Genomic DNA, 21,443 nt, shown 5'->3' with positions numbered 1-21,443 from the left:
AAGTGCATATAATAGACCTTATTTTGATATGTAATACTTTGATGATTATTAATCATAGAGCGGCAAGGGTTGTTAGCTTATTGTAATGTGCGGACTATTGAGTGAACCTGAATGCAATGTAAAAAAGGCATTAAACACAGGCTTTTTTACACAGGGTATATACAGTGCCTCTCGTAAGTATTCACACACCTTGAACTTTTGCACATTTTGTCATGTTGACAACCCTAAACATAAAGATTTTATTTTGATTTTTTTACTGAACGTTCACACACAAGTAACAGACAACTGTGAAGTGAAAGCTAAATGATACATGATTCCTTTATTTTTCCAAAAATAGAAAAGTGAAAAGTGGGGCGTGCATAAGTATTCATACAGCATTTTCTGAGTGCATTAAATTGCCTTTATAACATTCCTAATGACTCCAGAATCTTCACACCTTGGCCTAACCATTAAATAGAGGCCACCTGTGTGTAATCTACTCTCAGTATCATTTCAGCTGTTCTTTTAGGCCCTCAGAGCTATGGTCGGAGTGTATTGGTCACTAAACAACATCATGAAGGTCAAGGAGCACACCAGAGAGGTCAGGGATAAAGCTGTGGAGAAGTTTAAAGCAGCGTTAAGTTATACAAAGATTTCCCAAGATTTAAACATCTCCTGGAGCAACTGTTCAATCCATCATTCGGAAATGGAAAGAGTATAGCACCACTGTCAACTTACCAAGACACGGCTGTTCACGTAAACTAACAAACTGAACAAGGAGGACACTGGTGAGAAATGCAACCAAGTGCCCCAAGATAACTCTGGAGGAGCTGTGAAGTCCTGCCGCTGAGCTCGGGGAATCTGTACATGGGACAACTATAAGTCGTACTCTACACAAATCATGTATCATTTTGCTTTCACTTCACAGTTGTCGGTTACTTGTGTGTGAACGTTCAGTAAAAAAATCAAAATAAAATCTTTATGTTTAGGGTTGTAAACATGACAAAATGTGCAAAAGTTCAAGGTGTATGAATACTTTCGAGAGGCACTGTAGGCCACAGTTGTCTATGTTATTGGTAAGCGCAGTTGAACATGCAATCAGCTGAGAATACAGGACAAGTCAGTTTTTCCAAGTGAACAGCGGCCTACTGCACGAATCATCACACGGACCCCGACCTCTCATCACATCACCCCTGTCCTACAGCTGGCTTCCCGTAAAACAAACAATCAACTTCCAAATACTCCTCATCGCATTCAAAGCACTTCATAACCTGGCCCCTCCGCCCCACCAGCCAGACTCGTCACCATGGGGCACAGAGCATTCAGCCGCTCTGCTCCCCAGCTCTGGAACTCCCTCCCCTCCGACCTCCGTACCATAGACTCCCTGCCACTTTTCAAATCCGAGATTCAAAACACACCTGTTCAGACAGTCCTACACCACCTAGTCACGCGCTCACCTTCTCAATGCTGTACTCTGTTTGATTCTGTTCTTGTTTTTAATGTGTCCATTGTACAGTGTCCTTGGGTGTTCTGAAAGGTGCTTTTAAATAAAATGTATAATCATTTTTACGGTGCATTTAGTTCTATAAAAGAGTCTTAAGAGTTTAAACATTTTATTCGATTAGTCTTTAACCTATTAATCCCTGCCTTAACCATGCGCATTTTCTCCCAAAGTTACCCAAATCAAAATAGCAACGAAAATAAGGATGAAAACGCAGCAAAAATTAGACTAAAAAGTGACAAAAACGTGGCGAAAACACAATGAAAAAAAAGCAATGAAAAAGCAACAAAAAACAACAAAAACATGACCAAAGTGCAACAAAAAGCGATGAAATACATGCCCGAAAAGCAACAAAAACGCAATGAAAAAAAAGCATTGAAAAAGCAACAAAAAACGACAAAAACATGACAAAAATGCAACAAAAAGCGATGAAATACATGCCCGAAAAGCAACAAAAACGCAATGAAAAAAAAGCATTGAAAAAGCAACAAAAAACAACAAAAACATGACAAAAAAGCAACAAAAAGCGATGAAATACATGCCAGAAAAGCAACAAAAACACAATGAAAAAAAAACATTGAAAAAGCAACAAAAATCGACAAAAACATGACAAAAATGCAACAAAAAGCGATGAAATACATGCCAGAAAAGCAACAAAAACGCATTGAAAAAAAAAAAGCATTGAAAAAGCAACAAACGTGACAAAAACAAAACAAAACACTGCAACACTATGACAACAAAACTACGATCACTTTTGTAGGTCTTAGCTTTCAAATGAGGCCTTACACTGTTACTCTCCAGTCAAGAAGCTTTTAGATTTGGGTAATGCCAACCTGGAGAAAATGCTCCCGGTTCAGGCGGGAGGTAAGAGATGAAACCCGCCCCTGTGCAGTCAAAGTGAAGCTCGGCCAGTCTGCGCACGCGGTCTTGGGAGTTTCCCGGTGTTCCAGAGAATCAGTGGTGTTTATTTTGACATGGAAGGGCATCCTCTAACCCCCACCCCAGGGTCTTAAAAAACAACCGTGTGACACCTGCAGCTCTCCATCGTCTCCACCACAACTTTATATTTGTATGTGGAGCTGTTATTGCGTCTTTCATTAGAAATAGCTGAGTGTTTCTGGACCCACTCGTGTTAAAGCACTTGTGTGTCGCTCTATCCGCATCGTTGAATATGCCACAGGGTTCAAAGCGTGTGAATAAAGTAGTGGCTTGAAGTGTTGAAATTACGGTAACTTGGCATTTTGTTAGTAATAATAATAATAACACCACCACCAACCACTCACTCACGCACTACATTCACCCAGGTTTTCCCATCCAAGTACAAACCAGGCCCTTCGCTGCTGAGCTTCCGAGATCTGCGGGCTCGGGCAGAGTAAAGGCGGTGTGGCCACAGTGGGAGTTAGCAGCACTCAGCGTGACCAGGAAGTGTGCAAGGTCAGAGGCCGAAGTGCGATTTTTACAACACTGGGGCTGTGTCCACCCTAGTCCCTAACCCCTCATTCACATAGGCCCGCACTACAGTAAACTATACAGTGATTCTGAATCTTTTTTATTTTAAAATAACCAGAGGTGACATATGGCATGAGGTTTTTCAACAAAAATTGTTCGATATACATTACTGTAACAAACAGAACCAGACATAACCAAGGGGGAAAATTCAACAAAAGAGGAAAACAATAGCATAGGATAAACAAAGCTTAAAAAAAACATAAACAAAAAAAAAAGCAGGATGACAACACATACAATGGCAAAAAAAGGGGAAAGGCATTACATAACATTAAGTATATGAATACAGGTATACGTTGATATTAGGGCAGATTAGTGCTGCAACTACCAATCATTTTGGTAGTCGATTAAACCACCAGTCATTCCCACGATCGATCATTTGCTTTGTATTTCAGAGAGAAGCCAAGCCATACTTTCCCCGACCTGCGTGACGTCACGCGCGCTGCAGCGTGCAGATTTCTTTTTAGTGTTTTTATCAGAATTTGTTTATTGCTACAAACGTTTATTTTATGAAACAGAACGACCATTTTGGCATTTTTTTTTACAGGCGTTTTATTTGACATTTAAATTAAAATTATCATTACAAAAAAAAACAAAAAAAAACACTCCAGCCGTGCAGACGTGCAGAAAGTCCGAAGCGCCAGCAGATTGATTGAACTACGTCTGCTGAAAGTTCACTAAACTCCGGGAATTATGTGTTTCTGCGATAAAGACCAAACTCAAGAGACAGTGGAATATTTATGGATAAATACGAGTCAGACACGTTATATTTAACATGGACTTTACATGAATGGCCTTCGCCTTTTTGTCCGAGAGAGGAAGCTATCGGTCATTTAACAGCTCGAGCTAAAGGTAAGCGGCTAACGTTAGCATTTTTCACCTTAACCGTTTATATTCAAGTCATTTAATCATGAGAAATACGCAACATGCGACAGAAACAGCAGATTTCCTCCAGTCGTGTTGTGTTTAGTGTCAGGCGTTCTTCTCCGACTCTCGCAGTGCAATGTGGTCTATATTGACCCGTTTAGTGACCACTGATGCACCAGTGGCGTGCACAGACATTTTGAGGGGCAGGTGCTCAACCAAGACATAAGGGCACCCCCGCAAAAAAAAAAGTCCAATTATGTGGACCCATTAATAAACTAGATAGACTTTAGAGGACAATGTAGGACTATTACAAGGCTCTGCACTTAAGATTAGCACACATACAAATAAAATAGGCCAAATGCAAAGGTACTATAGCCAACACTTAAAACATCTGGTTTGTCAATATCATTCCTTTGTCCATGTCAAAAATATCTTAAATAACAATAATCCTCCCACAGATGCACAGTGTCCAGAACCCAGGCACCTCCTCACCCTTCTCTCTCCTCCTCTCCCTTACCTCAGCTCACACTGCTCTGGCCCTGGTCCTAGCTCAGCCCTGACTTAGTCTGAATAATACAGCTCATTTTAAGATCATTTTCTAGTGCGACAAAACAGAACCGCTGAAGTGACTGACTTGTTACCGCTGACTTTGTCCAAACGGTCTCGACACGCACGGCGGCGCTGACTTCCTCGCCCTGTCGGCCTTTTCGTTTCCTTTCCCTTTAATAATCCAGTCATGTCGCGCTGGCTCGTTCATAAAGTTATCGAATTTACTTTGTTTACTTTACTCCCGCGTCTTAGATGGGCTGTACCATCTTACAGGGAAACACGGGGACGGCACAGCTGCCCTTCTGGGATCAGAAGCGTCAGCGCTGCCGCGGCTCGAGAGGCAGAGGAGGAATGAAGCGCCATTTGGATTAAAACTGTATTTTCAGCACATGTTGGCTCAGTAGGGCAAATATCTAACAACAATAATGAAATATGAATGAAATAACACTTAATATTGGGGAGAGAAAAAACAGGTCTGGAGAAGGGCACTTAAAGGGCAAAGGGGCAGGTGCTTGAGCACCACCTGGGCTCTATCTGTGCACGTCCCTGATGCTCACTACATTTCAGAATGCATTGTGGGAAATTTTGAGTGTGCTACTGTTTTCTCTCTGGACATTCGGACACCCCTACAAAATGGCGGGACCCCTATATAGTCACTATATAGGGAACAGTGTGGACATTGGGACACAGCCTGGGTTACTAAGAATTTTTAATTATTTTTACTGATTTTGGAACATTTTTGAAACGCAGAATCTAAAAACGGTGTCAGGTTTGTATGCTGCATGTAGAAAGCAGGAGTGGCCGGCATGTGGGTGTTGATGGCGGTGCAAGAACCACTATCACACGCGGGAACCATGTACCTCCTCCACGCAGAAAGGCCCCTAAGGTTCAGGAATCAAACCTGGGACCCCTCTGTTGCTTCTCGCTCCGTCGCTGAATCAGACAGAAAAACACGGCAGAGTTTGGAAAACAACCGCCTCCTCACACGGGGGAAGTTTGCATGGGAATAATTGTCAAATTCCTGACCCAAAATTGAAAGCGCCTCAATATTGTTTGCTGCCTGTCTGTGTCATGAATTGTGATGCCAAAACCTCGCACTGAAAGCGCTCATGTTTTTCAATTCTTTTTTTTTTTTTTTTTACCCCCCCTCTTTTTTTTGGCAGGTGATTGTAAACTCTTTCTCAATTTGCCAAATAACAATAGTAACGCGGGGAAATGGGTTTGAACCGTGACATGTTGACATTTCATTTGCGGTAATCAATCAAAGCGAGCCGCGTGGTTCCTGTTAAATCATCGCTCCGTCTGAAGCGGCTCAGAAAATGACTTTGTTTGAATGTTCTCACGACAATATTACATTTGTTGCCCACAGGAGAGGAGCACACCAGTTGGAGATTTTTTACCATTCCGTCTAAAATGATAACAATAATAATATGTTGCATTTGTTCAAGCTTCGTGATTGTGTTTCTTTATCCTTCTGCGAATGCCCCTTTCAGCCAGATCACGCCTCTCACTTTCACAAAGCTTTAGAGGTGAATTAGCCTTTTTCCTGCTAATGGCTAATTCTCCTCCAGAGCCTATTAGCGGGGCGCGCCTCCTGCTGTTTCTCAAACTGCGCGGCTAATTTTAGGCGCGTCCGCTGGTGCTGCTGTACGACAAGGTGAGCCCTCTGAAACGGCGGCTTACGAAGCAGAAAACGCTCAATGCGGTTCACCGGAGGACGTGCCACATACTGTTCATTGGTCACATCTGAGCAGCAGAAAGGCCTAACCATGCAGCTAATCAGACGTCCCCCTGAGTTATAGCTCCCATGGGTTCGCCATCCGATTCCAATTAGGGGGATTTATTTAGTGGGTATTTTCATTACCTAAAATGTGCTTCCTAAGCACTTTTCTACTCGGCAAATCTTTGGGGATTTTTTTGCCGCCGAACAGCTTCGGTTGAGTTAGCAGTAGCTAAGGTGGTAAGAGTTTGGAGGTTCGAATCCCGGGTCCCAGAGGTGCACGCTGTCCTTGGGTAAGACACTTCACCCACCAGCGAACATTGGCGTATGAATGAGAGTGGGAATGGGTGAACGATTCCTTAATGTAAAGCGTTTTGAGTGCCTAAATTGTGACCATTTGCCATCCATCCATCCATCCATCCATCCATCCATCCATCCATCCATCCATCCATTTTCTTCCACTTCTCCGTTTCCGGGTCGTGGGGGCAGATGTTGGAACTGCCCCAATCACACTGCACCAGCCTCTTATGGCGCCTCCTGCAGGTTTTGTGGGTCACAGAAGGACGTTCTCATGGTTCTAGCTGGGCCTGTTTGTCTCTCTTAAGGGGCACCGTTTACTATTAAACTTAAAATTTCGCCCCAGATATTGTCTCATGTCGGCACGCCCAGTATACACAGAGAATTTGTTTTTGAATTGGCCTTTTTAATGAAGCTTCAGCGCAAATTCAACCTTGAAGACTTGCAGCCTTCATTCATCGCCTGATGTGTAGCCTTTACAGATCATAATCATGCCACTCACCACTCGTCGCCCAGAATCCCCTTCTTAAACTCCCCGGTCAATCACTCGGCCATTTCCCAGCCGCGCTGCGACCATCCTCCGCCCCTCCTCCGCCCCTCCTCCGCCTGGCCTCTCCTCGGCTCTGCTCGTCGCCGCCAATAGCAGCCCCCGGTCGTCCTACCACCACCAGTGTTCGGGCTCGGGGGGGAAGATTCTGGCTATCGTCCCATCAATGCCATGTGTTCCATATCATTACTGCCATCTTCCGTCGGGGTCTGAGCCCCAATCATGATTCGCGTTCAATAAAACTTCCCTAACGCATTCTGTCTCTGAGTTTAATAGGTTGAATTGTGTTTATTGGTTGTGACAGTGCATGTACAAAACTCCTGAGTTCTTTCAAAAAATATTGACACGGACAATATTCTCTGTCCCTATAGGACCTGAGAGGTGGTGAGGGGCGGGTCTGGAGAGAGCTGGACCTCGTATGGACCAGACCATGACAGAGGTGAGCTTTGTTTGTGCCTTAGTTTTGTCTGTTCCCTCCCTATGTTCTTGCTTATTTATGTCTTGGTTGTTATCTTGTTCCATGCTGGACAGTTGTTTTATCTAAGTGGTCACTTTGTTTAACTTAGTTAGTTTCCTTTTGAAGTTCTGTTTTAAGTTGCATTGATTTGACCTCTTATATGTTATGCTTACTTGTTTGAAGCCAATAAAATCCCCTTTTGTTTTTCAATTAATACCTCACTGCTTGGTCCCTAACAAAGTTAATGAAAACACATGAGAAACATGTAAACGTGCCCAACAGATTGTAGCCATGGACTTATTTCCATCTTTTGTCCTGCATTCGAAGTCACACTCGCACTGTTTGATAGAGACAGTGCTTTCTAATGAACTTTTACAACGTTTGACCTTTCTGACCTGAGAAATGTAGCTCGGGAACTTCTTATTTTAAAGCAATGGCACCCAGAGGTGTCCAGACTTTTTTTCCATCAAGGGAACTGTGTGTACACGGTTCTACATGCGGGGGAATAAAACACCAAGAGCCGTACTTCACCATTTCCCAAAGTAAAAAAACATTATCTGCAAATGCCATTGTTTTACATCATGTGCTGGTGCCTGGTGGGATGTTCTATCAGCAAATAAAAAACAATCTGACAGCATTGCCCGCATTTTTAGAGTACTTTAACAGGATTTGGCCCCATGGGTGGAGTGAAGTCTGGCGCGTTTTGGCTGCCGCTGTTCGCTGTTATTTTAAGTTTAATTTACTTGTGGACGTGAGCGGGCCTTGAGTGTCTAGAAAAGGCACCTAAGAAATAAAATGTATTATTATTATTACTGCGTCCCAACCTCTTTTGTCTTGTGGACCCCTGGACCTTTCAGTGGTAGTCTGTGTACCCCCGACCTCAATGGTGCTGCAGTTTTTAAAGCGCTATTTATATGTAATAAGGTTCAAAATAAACCTAGAATTCTCCCAAAACTACACATTTGACTGTACAATCTGATTTGATTTAATCTGAAATTGTTCCCCCTGCTACAGCATGGAGGGTGTACAGCATGGAGGGAGAAACATTGGTGTTCAGTTCAATCAAACTTTCAACCGGATACATTTAACACATTGAGTGCCAAAACAGAAAAACACGTTTTTGTGTTGTTGTTTTTTTATTTGTTTATTACGAAACTAGACTTTCTAATACCCCTTATGTGTGATTTTGGTAGCTCTGTGATGAATAGAAGTGAGATAATGACGATCAAAAATGTGTGAAGAGTCAGGATCTGGACATTTTATATATATATTATGGTTTCTTTTCTTTTTTTTTTTTCCGAGGGGGTGTGGTGTTGCGCAGCGAACAGCTGTAAATCCGACATTTCTCTCTCTCTCTCTGGAGCGCGTTTGACAAAGCAGAGCGGCTTCCCATGGAAAGATCGAAACAGTTGAGATTTTAACATTTCTCTGAGTTTTAATGGTCAAAATCAGTCCAAGGACGACTGAGCAACAAACGGGTTAAGTCTTCAATCCTTAACCAGTCTGTTTTAATGCACATGTGATAAAAGGCGATCGATCTGCGGCAACACGCGGTGTTTCAAAACGTGTCAACAGTGTTGTTGTTGAAAATTGACTTGAAACAAATATTTAGGCATTTGCCTCTTCACATAACGTTAGTGTCTGTCCAGAGAGGAGAGAGGTGAGAGTTGGAGAGGATTTAATCAGAAAGGAGAGTGTTGCATAAAACCCTAATTATCTCAGAATCTATAAAAAAAAAGCTGTGAGTTTGATTAAACTAGCCTCTGTTTAGCTTTGGATGTCTCAGGAACCGAGGCACGTAGAATGAAACTGTTTTCACCTACGGAGAGCTTAGATTCTCGTCTTTGAAACGAGCTGAAACATAGACTATGCTGTGGTGCTACAAACATCATGAATAATGGTCTGGATTGTTGCCACTCAACAGCTAAATCTCCAAAACAGCGCGGCCTCAATGTGTTAAGAGAGCTTTAACCTGTGGCTCACACCTTTTATTTAGGCTTGAAACCTTGTTTCCAGCTCGGTCTCACAATGAACAGCCAGTTTTCGATGTTTTAATTGTGTGGAATTATCAAACTTGCAGTAAAAAGTATCATCTGTTGTGATGTGTGCCAATTCAAAATGAAGCCTGAGGGCCACCAAAAAAACACTGCACAAATGGCCGCACAACTGTCTTGAAATTATCTGAACACACACTATAAGAACATATATTTTTGTTAATCGTTGGCAAAAGAATGAAGATGTTTTTGACCTGTTTTATGGTTTATCTCCATGATGACCGGATCTGCTCTTCATTCTCCCCTGTTCTCCTTTTGTGCTTATATATTGATGATGCAGCTCCCTTTTTCTATTTTACGGCCCATAGCCCCTTTCTTACTCTCGTTTTTAAAGTTTAAAGTTGCACGTTGTCCTCCTCCATCTCCTCCTGACCCCATGCATCATTATAAGCGTGTAGTTTTAAAGATTCTGCGGAGCATCCATTAGCCCAAACGCACATTTCCCACAAACCACCACTGATTCAGCGCAGTTTTCTCCTGCTTTGATCTGAGCTGGGCTTGTAATTGCACGCACCTCGCTCATCATGTTTCCTTGATGAAAATTTCATCTTTGTTATTAATTATGTATCGCGTATGCATAATGTGCCCGACGGGATTCCACTTTTTCACTCCCAAAACAAAACTTAACTAGTCGTTTGCACCACTTCCACGCGAGACTTGAATAATATTCGCTCAAAATCCTCATATTTGGAGAAGACTTTTACAAATAACTGTGATATAAAAATGGTCTGGGGTTGGTTAAATGGTAAGGTTCGCAAAAAGTCAAAACATATTTTTTTTGCTTTATTTGAGTCAAAGTAATATTGTTGCTGACTAAAAATAAACTAAAACTGAATTAAAAGCAGTGAATGAGACAAAAACTATACATGCTTTTCAGTCATGTGACCTTTGTTGTTATGGCGGCCATTTTGAATACCGAATTAGAACTATCCAATACTACAACATGTAAAATATCTCTACTCTGGATGAAAATGAACGACAACTGATCGACAGTGACATATTTATTTACTCGTAATCATTGCTCAAGAAGAAAACAGCAAAAACACGGCCCAAGAGACGCACGTTTATGTGAAGAAACCAGTGAGTCAGTGTTTAAGACGTTAGCATGCTACTGGTTAGCATTTAGCTTCAACAGCTCAGCTCTGACCTCTCTGAGAGAAAGCCCTGAACCACAAACATCTGGCCTTGGCTACAACATGTGACAGAGGTCAGAGCTGTTATTTCCTCAGGGTTCATAGATGCCACACACGTGTTTATCGTGTTGAAGCCATTGGCAGTTGCTAACCGGTAGCATGCTAACGTGTTGAGCAGCTTAAACACTGACTCAGACTGAGACTCTGTTGACCAATAGACGGCCCTTGGTCATTAAGGACTTTTAATTACATCATCAGAGTGCCTCAGACGTTGCATTTTTTCTGTTCCCGTACTCAGTTACTCAGTCAACAGTGAGAAAATACAGTATTTAATTAATTTATTTTCTACCTTTATCAGGCCCAAAGCGCCCATTCACTCTCTCATTCATACACCAATGTACCCAGACACTGGTGGGTGAAGTGTCTTGCCCAAGAACACAGTGACAGTGACTGATATTGCAGGAGCTGGGTTTCAGACCCACGACCTTCTGATCACGAGACGAACCGCTCTACCAACTGCGCCACCGTCGCACACTTGAGCGCTGTGAGTAACTTCGTGACTGTTTGAGCTTAAACGTCTGATTCATGTTTCAGTTGTGACAAATTATGAGAAACTAAACATGAAATAATGTGGACATTTTTCTAGAAAATACCATCAACAAAACATATAGGGTATAAAAATAATCATTATGAAGAATTAAGTGACAAAACAAGAAATAGATCTACTTAACATTTCAAAATCAAGATTTTTCTCCTAAAGATGTACTCACAATGTCATGAGTGACTTTTTTTTTTACTCATGTGAGAAACGGATACTTCATTTTAATATTACTCAAGTAGAAGTAAAAAACGACTTCGTTTATTAAGTTTCTAAGGTACACAAGCTTGAGTAAATGTAACTGAGTACCACCCACCCCTGGTCACCACTGAACTGTAAATCAGACTTTCACGCTCAAACAGTTCTGTACTCACAGTACTTAAAGAGATGTGTTTGGTCACTACTTTTTACTTCTTCTTGAGCAAAATTATATTAAAGTAAAGTTAGTCTTACTTGAGCAAATATTTTAGCTACTCTACCCGCCTCTGGTTAAAACATGGGTTAAAGCTCAATAATGTGTATTTTTCACTCCAAACTTTACAGAACATGTGATTTTAAATGATTGTGATGTAATTCAACCTGAAAAGACTCACAGAAACAGAGTGGCGTGAGGAGAGTTTTCTTGGACATGAATCATGTTTGGGGCTCAGATTGAAGATTGAATTAACGATATGAAATGCACAGCGATGATGAATGATTGACAGAGTCTTCCCCTGGAGTCTGGACACTGGTGATGGTCGAGGATGAGACCCGTGGCGGCAAGTTGACAACGAGGAGAGGAGAGGCCCGGCGAAGGAGGGGCGGAGGAGGGTCGCAGCACGAATGGGAAACACAAAAAGAAGGGGATCCTGGTCGATGAATGGCTGAAGCAGGTGATTGGCTGTCGCGAAGGTGCGGCTTGAGATGGGGCTATGATTGGACGATTGGTTGATTGATGAGGAGCTGCTGGCGGCTATTTTCCGCTATTTTCTTTCGACGTCTTACATGCGCATAATTAATTCAAACACTAAACTCTTACCTCACAGGTTTCATTTAGACTTATTAAAATTTTACACATCATCCTGACTTCCTTCTCCTTCACTTGCACTCCCTCCCCCGTGTGTCTTGGTGGTTTTAGTGGTGGTTTGCAGAGTGTATCCGTCACCGGGTTTAAAAGCCTGAGGGAAGCCGTGGACTGCTTTATGTGCTGTGGAGTCGGCCGCACACAGGAAGCAGCGCCGGGCCGCTCAGACTCTAATGTACGCTTATAAAGGCAATAAGGACCTCTTAAATTAGACAGCACGCAGACCAACCTGACGCCGCATAAATATTTAAAGGCAGTTTGACATCGGTCCATTTGTCAACATGAGGCGAGGGCGTGAAAGCTGGGGAACATATGGGCATTGTATAAAAGTAGCTCTGAAAGTCTGTTGAGATTCTAGACGGATTCAAGACACTTTAATTCAAGGATTTGATTAAGTTATAATGTTGTCCCCTGGTTAGAAACATACTTGAGTTGTTTTAGGCATGCTTATCAGGGTGCTACCAATTTGCTAGCATGCCGTTGGTTAAAATGCTTGTCATTTTTTTTAATAATTTCCCCCCGATGCCAGTGGAGGGCGCACCAAGCAACACACAAGATGCTTAAAAAGCGAAGTGCAGTCTTGACTAAAACTTCAAAATATTGTTTAGTATAAGATTGAAAAGCTTGGATTCTGTAGGAGCTACTTAAGTGGAGATGTTGTTGCAAGAGTGTGTAGAGAAAACCTCATTATAAGAAAACGGGACCTGAAGTTTTGTAAAGTCTACGCATGGAGCAATATATTTTGGTCACCTTTAACCACAGCTATAAAAAAATATTCTTTCTCCCATTTCTCCACCATTACTTTAACAGGCTGAATAGTGAATATTTTTTTCTACTAAATAAAGATACAGACATCGAGAGGGGCAAAGTGGTTCAATTCAACAGCTACTAAATACATAAAGAACATAAAGAACAATCCATCCATCCGTCCATCCATCCGTCCATCCATTCATCCATCCACTTTTTCCACTTTTTCCACTTTTTCCACTTTTTCCACTTTTCCGTTGCGGAGTCGTGGGGGCAGCTGTTGGAGCTGCCCAACAGCTGCACATTGCACCAGCCCCTGTGGCTCCTCCTGCATTTTAGGGATAGGTTTGCCTGAGTCCTCCTAGGAACGCCCCCACCTCCTGGAGACGCCTCCGAGCTTTTGTCACCAGCCGAGTAACCAATCACTGCTCCTCAGCAGAGCCCCCTCCCCACTGATGCCACAGACAGCGTGTGGAGGGGGCGTGTCGGAAAGGGTCAGAGGTTCTTAAAGAGACAGAGGCCTATTTCAAGACATTCACTACAGCCATTTTGAGAGAGCAATTTTATACAAGGGAGTTATTCTAATTTACTGCATTTACAGACCAACAGAAGGTTTTGTCATCATTGTAGTGTAATATAGACTGGTGCTATGTGATTGAAAAAAGCATAATACCCCCTCTTTAAACAGGAATCTAATGTTAGCTTCATGCTACATATGATAACACTAGCAAAGAGTGTCGTTTCTTTGCTTATTTGTGTGTGATAAATATGTTTACAATCTGCCAGAAAATGGCTAAAAAGAGTGAAAATTATGATGACAGAGGTTACCAGCATCATCTTGGTCGCCTTTGTTACCAAACATGCCAATTTTTGTGAATGAATTTGCGAAGGAAAGAGACCACTGCGGTGTTGGACTGAATTCCTACAAATCTCTGATGTGTGACTTGACAATACTTCATTAAGGAGAGAAGTGTTTCTTTTTTCTCTTTTTTTTTATAAAACGTGAAGAATCCATGCTTAAGTGCTGTAATGAGTTTGTAAAGGAGTAAATTGAGAAATGATATGCGTCAAAGCCAATCTCCTTTGACTTGTGCACTCCGTAACACGTACTGTAGGCAAGTTTAACATTATGAATTCAACTTTATTCAGGAAGTTTTAAGCACTGAGCGGATATGCCAAGTCTGTGTGATTCACTTCTGAGCGTAGTATGATGGAATGCCTTTGTGACGGCAGACATCTGGAGCCAGTTTATTTGGGACTGCTGCAACAGATTGAAATATTTAAGCAATGAAGAAAATCATTTACATTTGTACCTCCATTATGTGGATCTATACATGCACAAAAGGAGATTCTTCCTGCATCTGAGCGTTATCGGCAGTGGAGATTGACTGAAAGGGCATTTGATATTACAGTACTTTCACAAAAAAGAAAAAGTAAAGAAACATAAGGCACATAGTATTCTCATCAGAGTAAAAATCAAGACATACCAGACATCTTTCTTTGAGGTTGTGCGTGCATAATATGTTAAATCTTGGTCAGAGCAAAACCTCAGACGTTTTGCAATGAATGGTGGTTCTAATATTGCAATAATGACAATGTATTTGACGAGCTTTGTGAATGAATTACCAGACACTTTTCTTCTCTTTGCTTCTCCAAGGCTGCTCCTCCACAGCAGGAAGTCCATTCATCTCTGCTGGTCGTGTTCTTGGACCTCGCCCTCCCTATTTCTATGCTATACATCTGAAGTAGCTCACTCGGGGTCTCAAGATGATTTTGAGGCAATAATAAGCCACATATCAAAAAGCAGTATTCAAACTTATTTCATTTTTTTTTTTAAGTTTTGAACCTTAAATTCTTATAAACGCTAAGCGGATTTTACAGATGGGAGCTGAGGGATTTTGGCTTTGTGGCCTGAAAGGTTTGGGAACTGCTGATCTAAACTACTCTGTTGTGGTGTGGTCCTTGCCAGTGTAATAGTAGTTCTTATGATAGGATGAATTGTTTTTTCTTTTATTTCAAGACGATTTACATTGTAGGTTCTCAGTGAAGGCATTCATTTATGAATGAACACTTGGAAATGGAATTATGTTGATGGATGGATGGATGGATGGATGGATGGATGGATGGATGGGATGGATGGATCAATACAAAATACAAAGACATTCAGATATAAGACAGCACTTATCTAGAGTTCAAAACATGGCTGGGGTCTGAGGTAATGTTCTTAGCCAGCCATAATGTGTTGTCATGGTGCGCGGCCTCGTTCTGTCCATCGGGGCTGTCCTACTATCTTTGAGCAGATTTTAATCGAGTGTCTCAGTCCAGATAATACTGATCATCTAAAGGTCTTTGAGCGGCACTTGAGACCTGGAAAGCCACAGATTTCTTCTTCTGAATCACTGTAGAGGCACCAAGAGCCCAAGAGGCTTCACAAGAGGCGCTACAGAAAACTAAAAAGTGGGGAAACGAGGAGGTATCTGGGCAAGACTCGCAGCCACACAAGCGCAGAGGAGGGAAGAACCCCAGGCCCAGTCTTTGAAGCTGTAACTTCATCGGGAGTCCATTCATCATGTGACATCATGATGGTCTGGAACTTGGAGTTTGCATCAGGTTCACACTTTCTTCTTAGTTAAAACAATTAAAGATGTTTTTTTAATGGTCTGTGCAGGTTTCCTCCGGGTGCTCTGGTTTCCCCTACCACTAAACACATGCTGGTCACGTCGGCCCACAGCGGCAGCGCACAGAGCACCAGCTCAGGACTAACCCAACATCCGCGCAATTTTGTTGTATAATTGTGTAATGACTTTAAACTTCTTCATTCATTCATTGATGTTTTAAACAAACAAAGTAGAAGATTCTTCGTCTTTTACTTTCATTACTGCTCTGCACTTTTCACATTTTCCTCATTGAGCTTCACAATATAAGAACTTTTCACTTCACAGACTCTTCAACCATTTCAGGGACGACCTTATGAAGCTCAGTGAGAAAATGCCAAGAATAAAGGGCAGCAATTTTGAAGAATTTAAAATATAAAACACATTTTGAGTTATTTCACCAACATAATCCTTTCTCATTCACAGTTTAAAGCAGTAAAGTAACTCTTGCCCCTAGAGGCCATAAGCGCAACTGCAGGTGTCGTAGCAAGTTACGATTTTTTAACTTTATTAATTGTCTAGGAGAGTAAATACTACGCTGACAGGGGAGGCGAAGGGAGTGAGGGATATTGTACATCCAATTATGCAATGAAAATAACTTTTTTCACTCAAACTTGGCTGTAAATACTGTTTAAAGTGGCGCTAGCCCGCAGTTAGCTTTGCCCGTTAGCATGTTAGCTTCTTCTTTGTGATTCCATTAGTGTGTATTGGTGACTCCGGTCCGGTGGCAGTCAAGCTGTAATTGTGTTTTTCTGGCCAGAGACACCAGGGGGAGATGAAAGACCCTCCAATCATCCCATAAACACTTGTATTACCCCCACAGGGTCTACGGAAAGGATTTATTAAGGTAAACACGTTACTTAGTACTGCTTTAATGTCTTCAATGAGAATCACACAAAGTAAATATGTGGAAAGTGGAAAGTATAATGTGGAAAAGAAAGAAAAGCCGAGTATTTCCAAACTTGTAGATCTCTTATAGCGTAATGTTTCAGAGAGTTTACATCTTATATGTTCAGCCCTTGCCTGTTGTGGCCCTCACAAACAGCATTTTACCATCATTACAAACACAAAACATCCTACAAATAACAAAAGAGCAGCAAACATCACATTACAATGATTTCCCTTTCATACCTGAATGTCTTTTTTCGTAAACGTGTCCATCCCACACTCCACAAATCCATCACCCTCGCTCCAAACCGAGAACACGCCGCAGATTTTGATCGTCAGAATTGGATGTCTTTGTTATGCGCGCAGTCTCGTCGGCACTCGGGGCGCCTCCTCTGCTTGTCTTTGCATAACCACACATCCTGGTCATGTTTCCTTTCTCCTCCTGACCATCTGTTCCGGAGCTGCCAATCTTTCCCGGCGTGCCAGCTTCTCCGCCCCCTCCCTTTCACCGGTTGATATCATATTCTTTCTCCCTCTCTGTTTTACCGTGGCTCTGCGGAGTAATGGAGCAGCAAAATGGAGGCCCGGAGAAGTACGGCACTACAAAAGCTCGCTGGCAGATTTTTCTGGCACCGAGCATCAAGTTTTCATGGCTGTAGCTGCAGATGTAGAGATTGTTACGTGAAGTACGAAGCGGAGAAAGGAGGTTTTGTGACAGCGAGGAATCAATTGGGTTGAAGTAGTTTGAAAAAAGGAAGCAGCAGAAGAAGGAGGAGGAGGAGGGGGAAGTGGAACTCTCTCCAGACAGAAAAGTTCAGGATTTTCAGAAGCTTTAGTGGTGTGAACATGCACGTGGTAAATATTTGATTCCACCTGAGCTGTGTCTTTGACTTCACCGCTCTGTCATCATCCAGAAACTTTCCGTTGCGGTTTTCACAGTCGTCAACTGGATTGAGTTCTTGGTGACTTAAAGTGGCTGAAATTAAGAATATTTGACCTTGCATTGCATCGGAAATAAAAAGCATTTCAAGTAAAGTATGATTTCAAGCAAATGTCCAGTGCAATGAGGTGTTGTGTTTTCATGGTTAATGTGCTAAAATACCCCTCCTGGAACCGCCACCTTAACGTAGTGGAGGGTTTGAGCACCCGCATGATCGTGGCCCTGGTAGGGTCTCCCATGGTAAACAGGTCCTAGGTGACGGGTCAGACAAAGAGCGGTTCAGAAGCCCCTTATGAGAGACCAACAGGTCAGTTAATTGTGAGGCCGTCCTCCCGTGGACCCACCACCTTAAGGAGGAGCCATAAGGGGCTGGTGCCTCGTCATTGTGATTTGGGCAGCTCGGACGGCTGCCCCCACGACCCGTAAACGGAAGAGTGGAAGAAAATGGATGGATGGATGGATAGCGCTCTCTCGATTCAAACAAATTGACCTGTTTCTTGATTGCTTCTTGCTGTGAGAAAAGAAGGGAAACATCAACAATTGAGTCCATTCTATGACTACTATGAAGAAATGTATTCAGATGCGCGACAGGGGCCCCCAAAGCTTGTCAACAAAACAAGCATTTCAATCATTGCTTGATCCATTGCTTTTTTTTAATGTCATTTTGAAGTTGTTGAGATGTCAAGAAAGACCATACCGAGCGTTGCACCAGCGCTGCCTGATTACAGTTTTTCCAAAATGTAACGGAGTACTACCTGCCTCTGTCCAACACTGAAGGTTTTTTGGGGGGTCCTGAACAGCTGTGGGTAGTTCTCAGTTACTGTACTTTTGCAAGTAGTTTTTTCATTGAGTACTTTTTAGTTGCGTAACATTAAAATGAAGCGAATGACTCTTAAAGCAGAACTAAGTAACTCTTGCCCCCAGAGGCCATAAGCGCAACTGCAGGTGTCATAGCAAGTGATGCGATTTTTCAACATATTAATTGTCTGAGAGTAAATACTACGCTGACAGAAAAGACAAAGGGAGAGAGGGATATCGTACATCCAATTACACAATGAAAATACTTTTTTTCACTCAAACTTGGCTGTTAGCTTCTTCTTCGTGATTCTATTAGTGTGTATTGGTGGCTCCGGTCCGGTGGCAGTCAAGTTGCAATTGTGGTTTTCTGGCCAGAGACACCAGGGGGAGATAAAAGACCCTCCAATCATCCCATTAACACTTGTATTACCCGCAGAGGGACTACGGAAAGGATTTCTTAAGGTAAACACGTTACTTAGTGCTGCTTTAAGTGACAAGCCTTCATTTTAGCCCGTAAAATAGATGTATTTTGTGTTTTGTGTAGTACTCAAACAAACAGTTACTCAGTTCTCACACTACTCAAGTAAAATGTTCTCCAAGTTTCTCTTTTTACTCTTACTTTAAATATTTGTGCCACTACTTTGTTTTGCTTGAGTAAAATTATTTTAAAGTAACGTTACTCTCACTTTTTTTGAAAACTTTATTATACATTTTTGATTAACAATACAAAATAACTATGCAGATGAGCTAAACCTTTGAATGTCAAAAGAGGCCGGTGCAAAACCTTAAACTGCTGAAACGAGGCCCCGTCACACCACGAACAACAGGCCTTTCTGGAACACACGGTCCTTGGCAACATTTATGCCAAATTTGGCGCTTGTGCCTCCAAGTGAATGGTTTGGCCAAAAATAAATCTGCTTCATAGTTATACTCCAAGGCCCCGGTACCAAAGTTTATTCAATTAACCATTCACAACACACATTCTCATTTCTTCTGGTTAGATTATTATTTTATTCCAAAAAATTTTTTTTGCCAGGCATTTACGCTCGTGTTATGTGTGAAACTTTTCTAAATTTTTAATTGCGATTCACTTTATCAGCGTCATTTTTTAATCTGGTTTCATTCCTTAAACGGACTGAACTTTGTGTCCCGGAAAATTGAGTCCAGTGAATGACCATCTCTGTTGTCCCTGAGATGAAAGGAGCCAGTGGAGCAACGGGGCCGCTCCCAGAAATAATAACCAGCCTTGTACAAAGTGCACGGGAAAGGTTCATTCTCCAGCTGAAGACGTGACGGGCCAGAGCAGGGAAAGAATGGACACTTTCTTGAGTAAGATGGTCGTTTTTTCAAGCATTTGATTAACTGTTTGTCGGTTTTAAAGGAATAGGCCACCGTTTTTTACATACTGAGATATGTTCTTACCTTAGCTTTGACGAGTTCTTTAGGACCTGTCTGATCTTCACCCGTGCCTTCAATCAAACAATGTGGATTTTCTAAGCGGATAAAAGGGGGGAACTATATTGTCAGGCGTAATAATACCAGTAGTTCGAAATCCGCACAGTAATCTTCACTTTACTGTGCGGTTGCCAAATTATTCCTGGTATTATTACGCCTTACAATATAGTTCCCCCTTTTATCCGCTTAGAAAATCCACATTGTTTAATTTTGTGTAATTATACTTTGTAGTTTAACACTTCAAGTAACCATATTTGAATAGGGAAAACGTGGAAGAGCTTGGTAGCTTCTATCTTGACCTGTTTTGGAGCTATAGAGGAGAGAGGGAGAGGCTAAATGCTAACGCCGTCTGCGCTGTGTTTACGTGACTGAAGGCACGGAGGAAGACCAGACAGGTCCTAAAGAACTCGTCAAAGCTAAGGTAAGAACATATCTCAGTATGTAAAAACGGTGGCCTATTCCTTTAAGGTTCTATAATTCAATATTCAGACCTTTTGTACAACTTTGATCACACTACATTAGGACGACAGTGGCTCACATGGTTAACCTGTTAACCCCCAACTGAACCGATCACATTTTCCCCAAATCTAAAAGCTTCTTGAAAAAACTGCGACAGAAAACGAGGATGTTAATGCAACAAAAAAATTTGAGAAAAATGTGACAAAAAAGTGACAAAAAATCAACAAAAATGCAATAATAAAGTATAAAAAAATCGAGGAAATGAGTGACAAAAAATCAACAAAAAAGTAACAAAAAACGACAAAAGTGCAACAAAAAAGTGACAAAAAATCAACAAAAATGCAATAATAAAGTATAAAAAAATCGAGGAAATGAGTGACAAAAAATCAACAAAAAAGTAACAAAAAACGACAAAAGTGCAACAAAAAAGTGACAAAAAATGGACAAATATGCAACCAAAAAGTAACAAAAAGGTGATACAAAAATGACAACAAAGCTACAAAAATAGTAACAAAAGAGATGAAAAAAAAAAGACTGGTCTTGTGGATCTTAGCTTTCAATTGAGGCGTTACACTGGCCTATTCACCTTATTCCGCCCCGCCCACTTTTGCCACTTTTTACGTTGTCTCGGCACCTCGTTGTCCAGACACTTCCGGTTGAGTGCGAAACCCGTTCATTTTAACGGTGAACGAGGGAAAATATTCTCTGCTCAAATCTGATGTTTAGTCGATTGATTTTTGTGTAAAATGGCCAATGTTCATTTGCACCAACATGTCGACACTGCAGCGTTTTTTCTGCGCGGCCTGAAAACGGCTTTGTTTTCGTGTAGTGACTGATTTTATGTGGACTTCTCCAGCCCCATGTTAACACATAGGAGAAAAGGGGCGGGCACAATTCATGGCGGCGCCCACGCGAGCCTCCGGAATAAGGTGAATGGGCAAAGAGGATAGACTGCATTCTGGTTTGGCTCCCGGTGCCCTTCAGGATACAATTTAAAATCCTATTTGTTGGTTTTTAAATCACTGAATGGCCTGGCTCCAGAGTATCTGTCTGAAATGTTGACTTTGTATTCTAATGTGAGAGCCCTGCGGTCATGTGACCAACCTGTCCCCGCTCTAAGAAAAAAACCTGCGGTGACGGAGCGTTTGCAGTCGCTGGACCCAAACTTTGGAACGAGCTCCCTTTGAACATTCGATCAGCCTCATCCATTGAGAGTTTTAAGTCACTCTTA

This window comes from Gobius niger (genome assembly GCF_951799975.1).
Source record: "Gobius niger genome assembly, chromosome: 1".
NCBI lineage: Eukaryota > Metazoa > Chordata > Actinopteri > Gobiiformes > Gobiidae > Gobius > Gobius niger.
The sequence above is the reverse complement of the archived record's forward strand: the minus strand, read 5'-3'. Positions refer to the sequence as shown.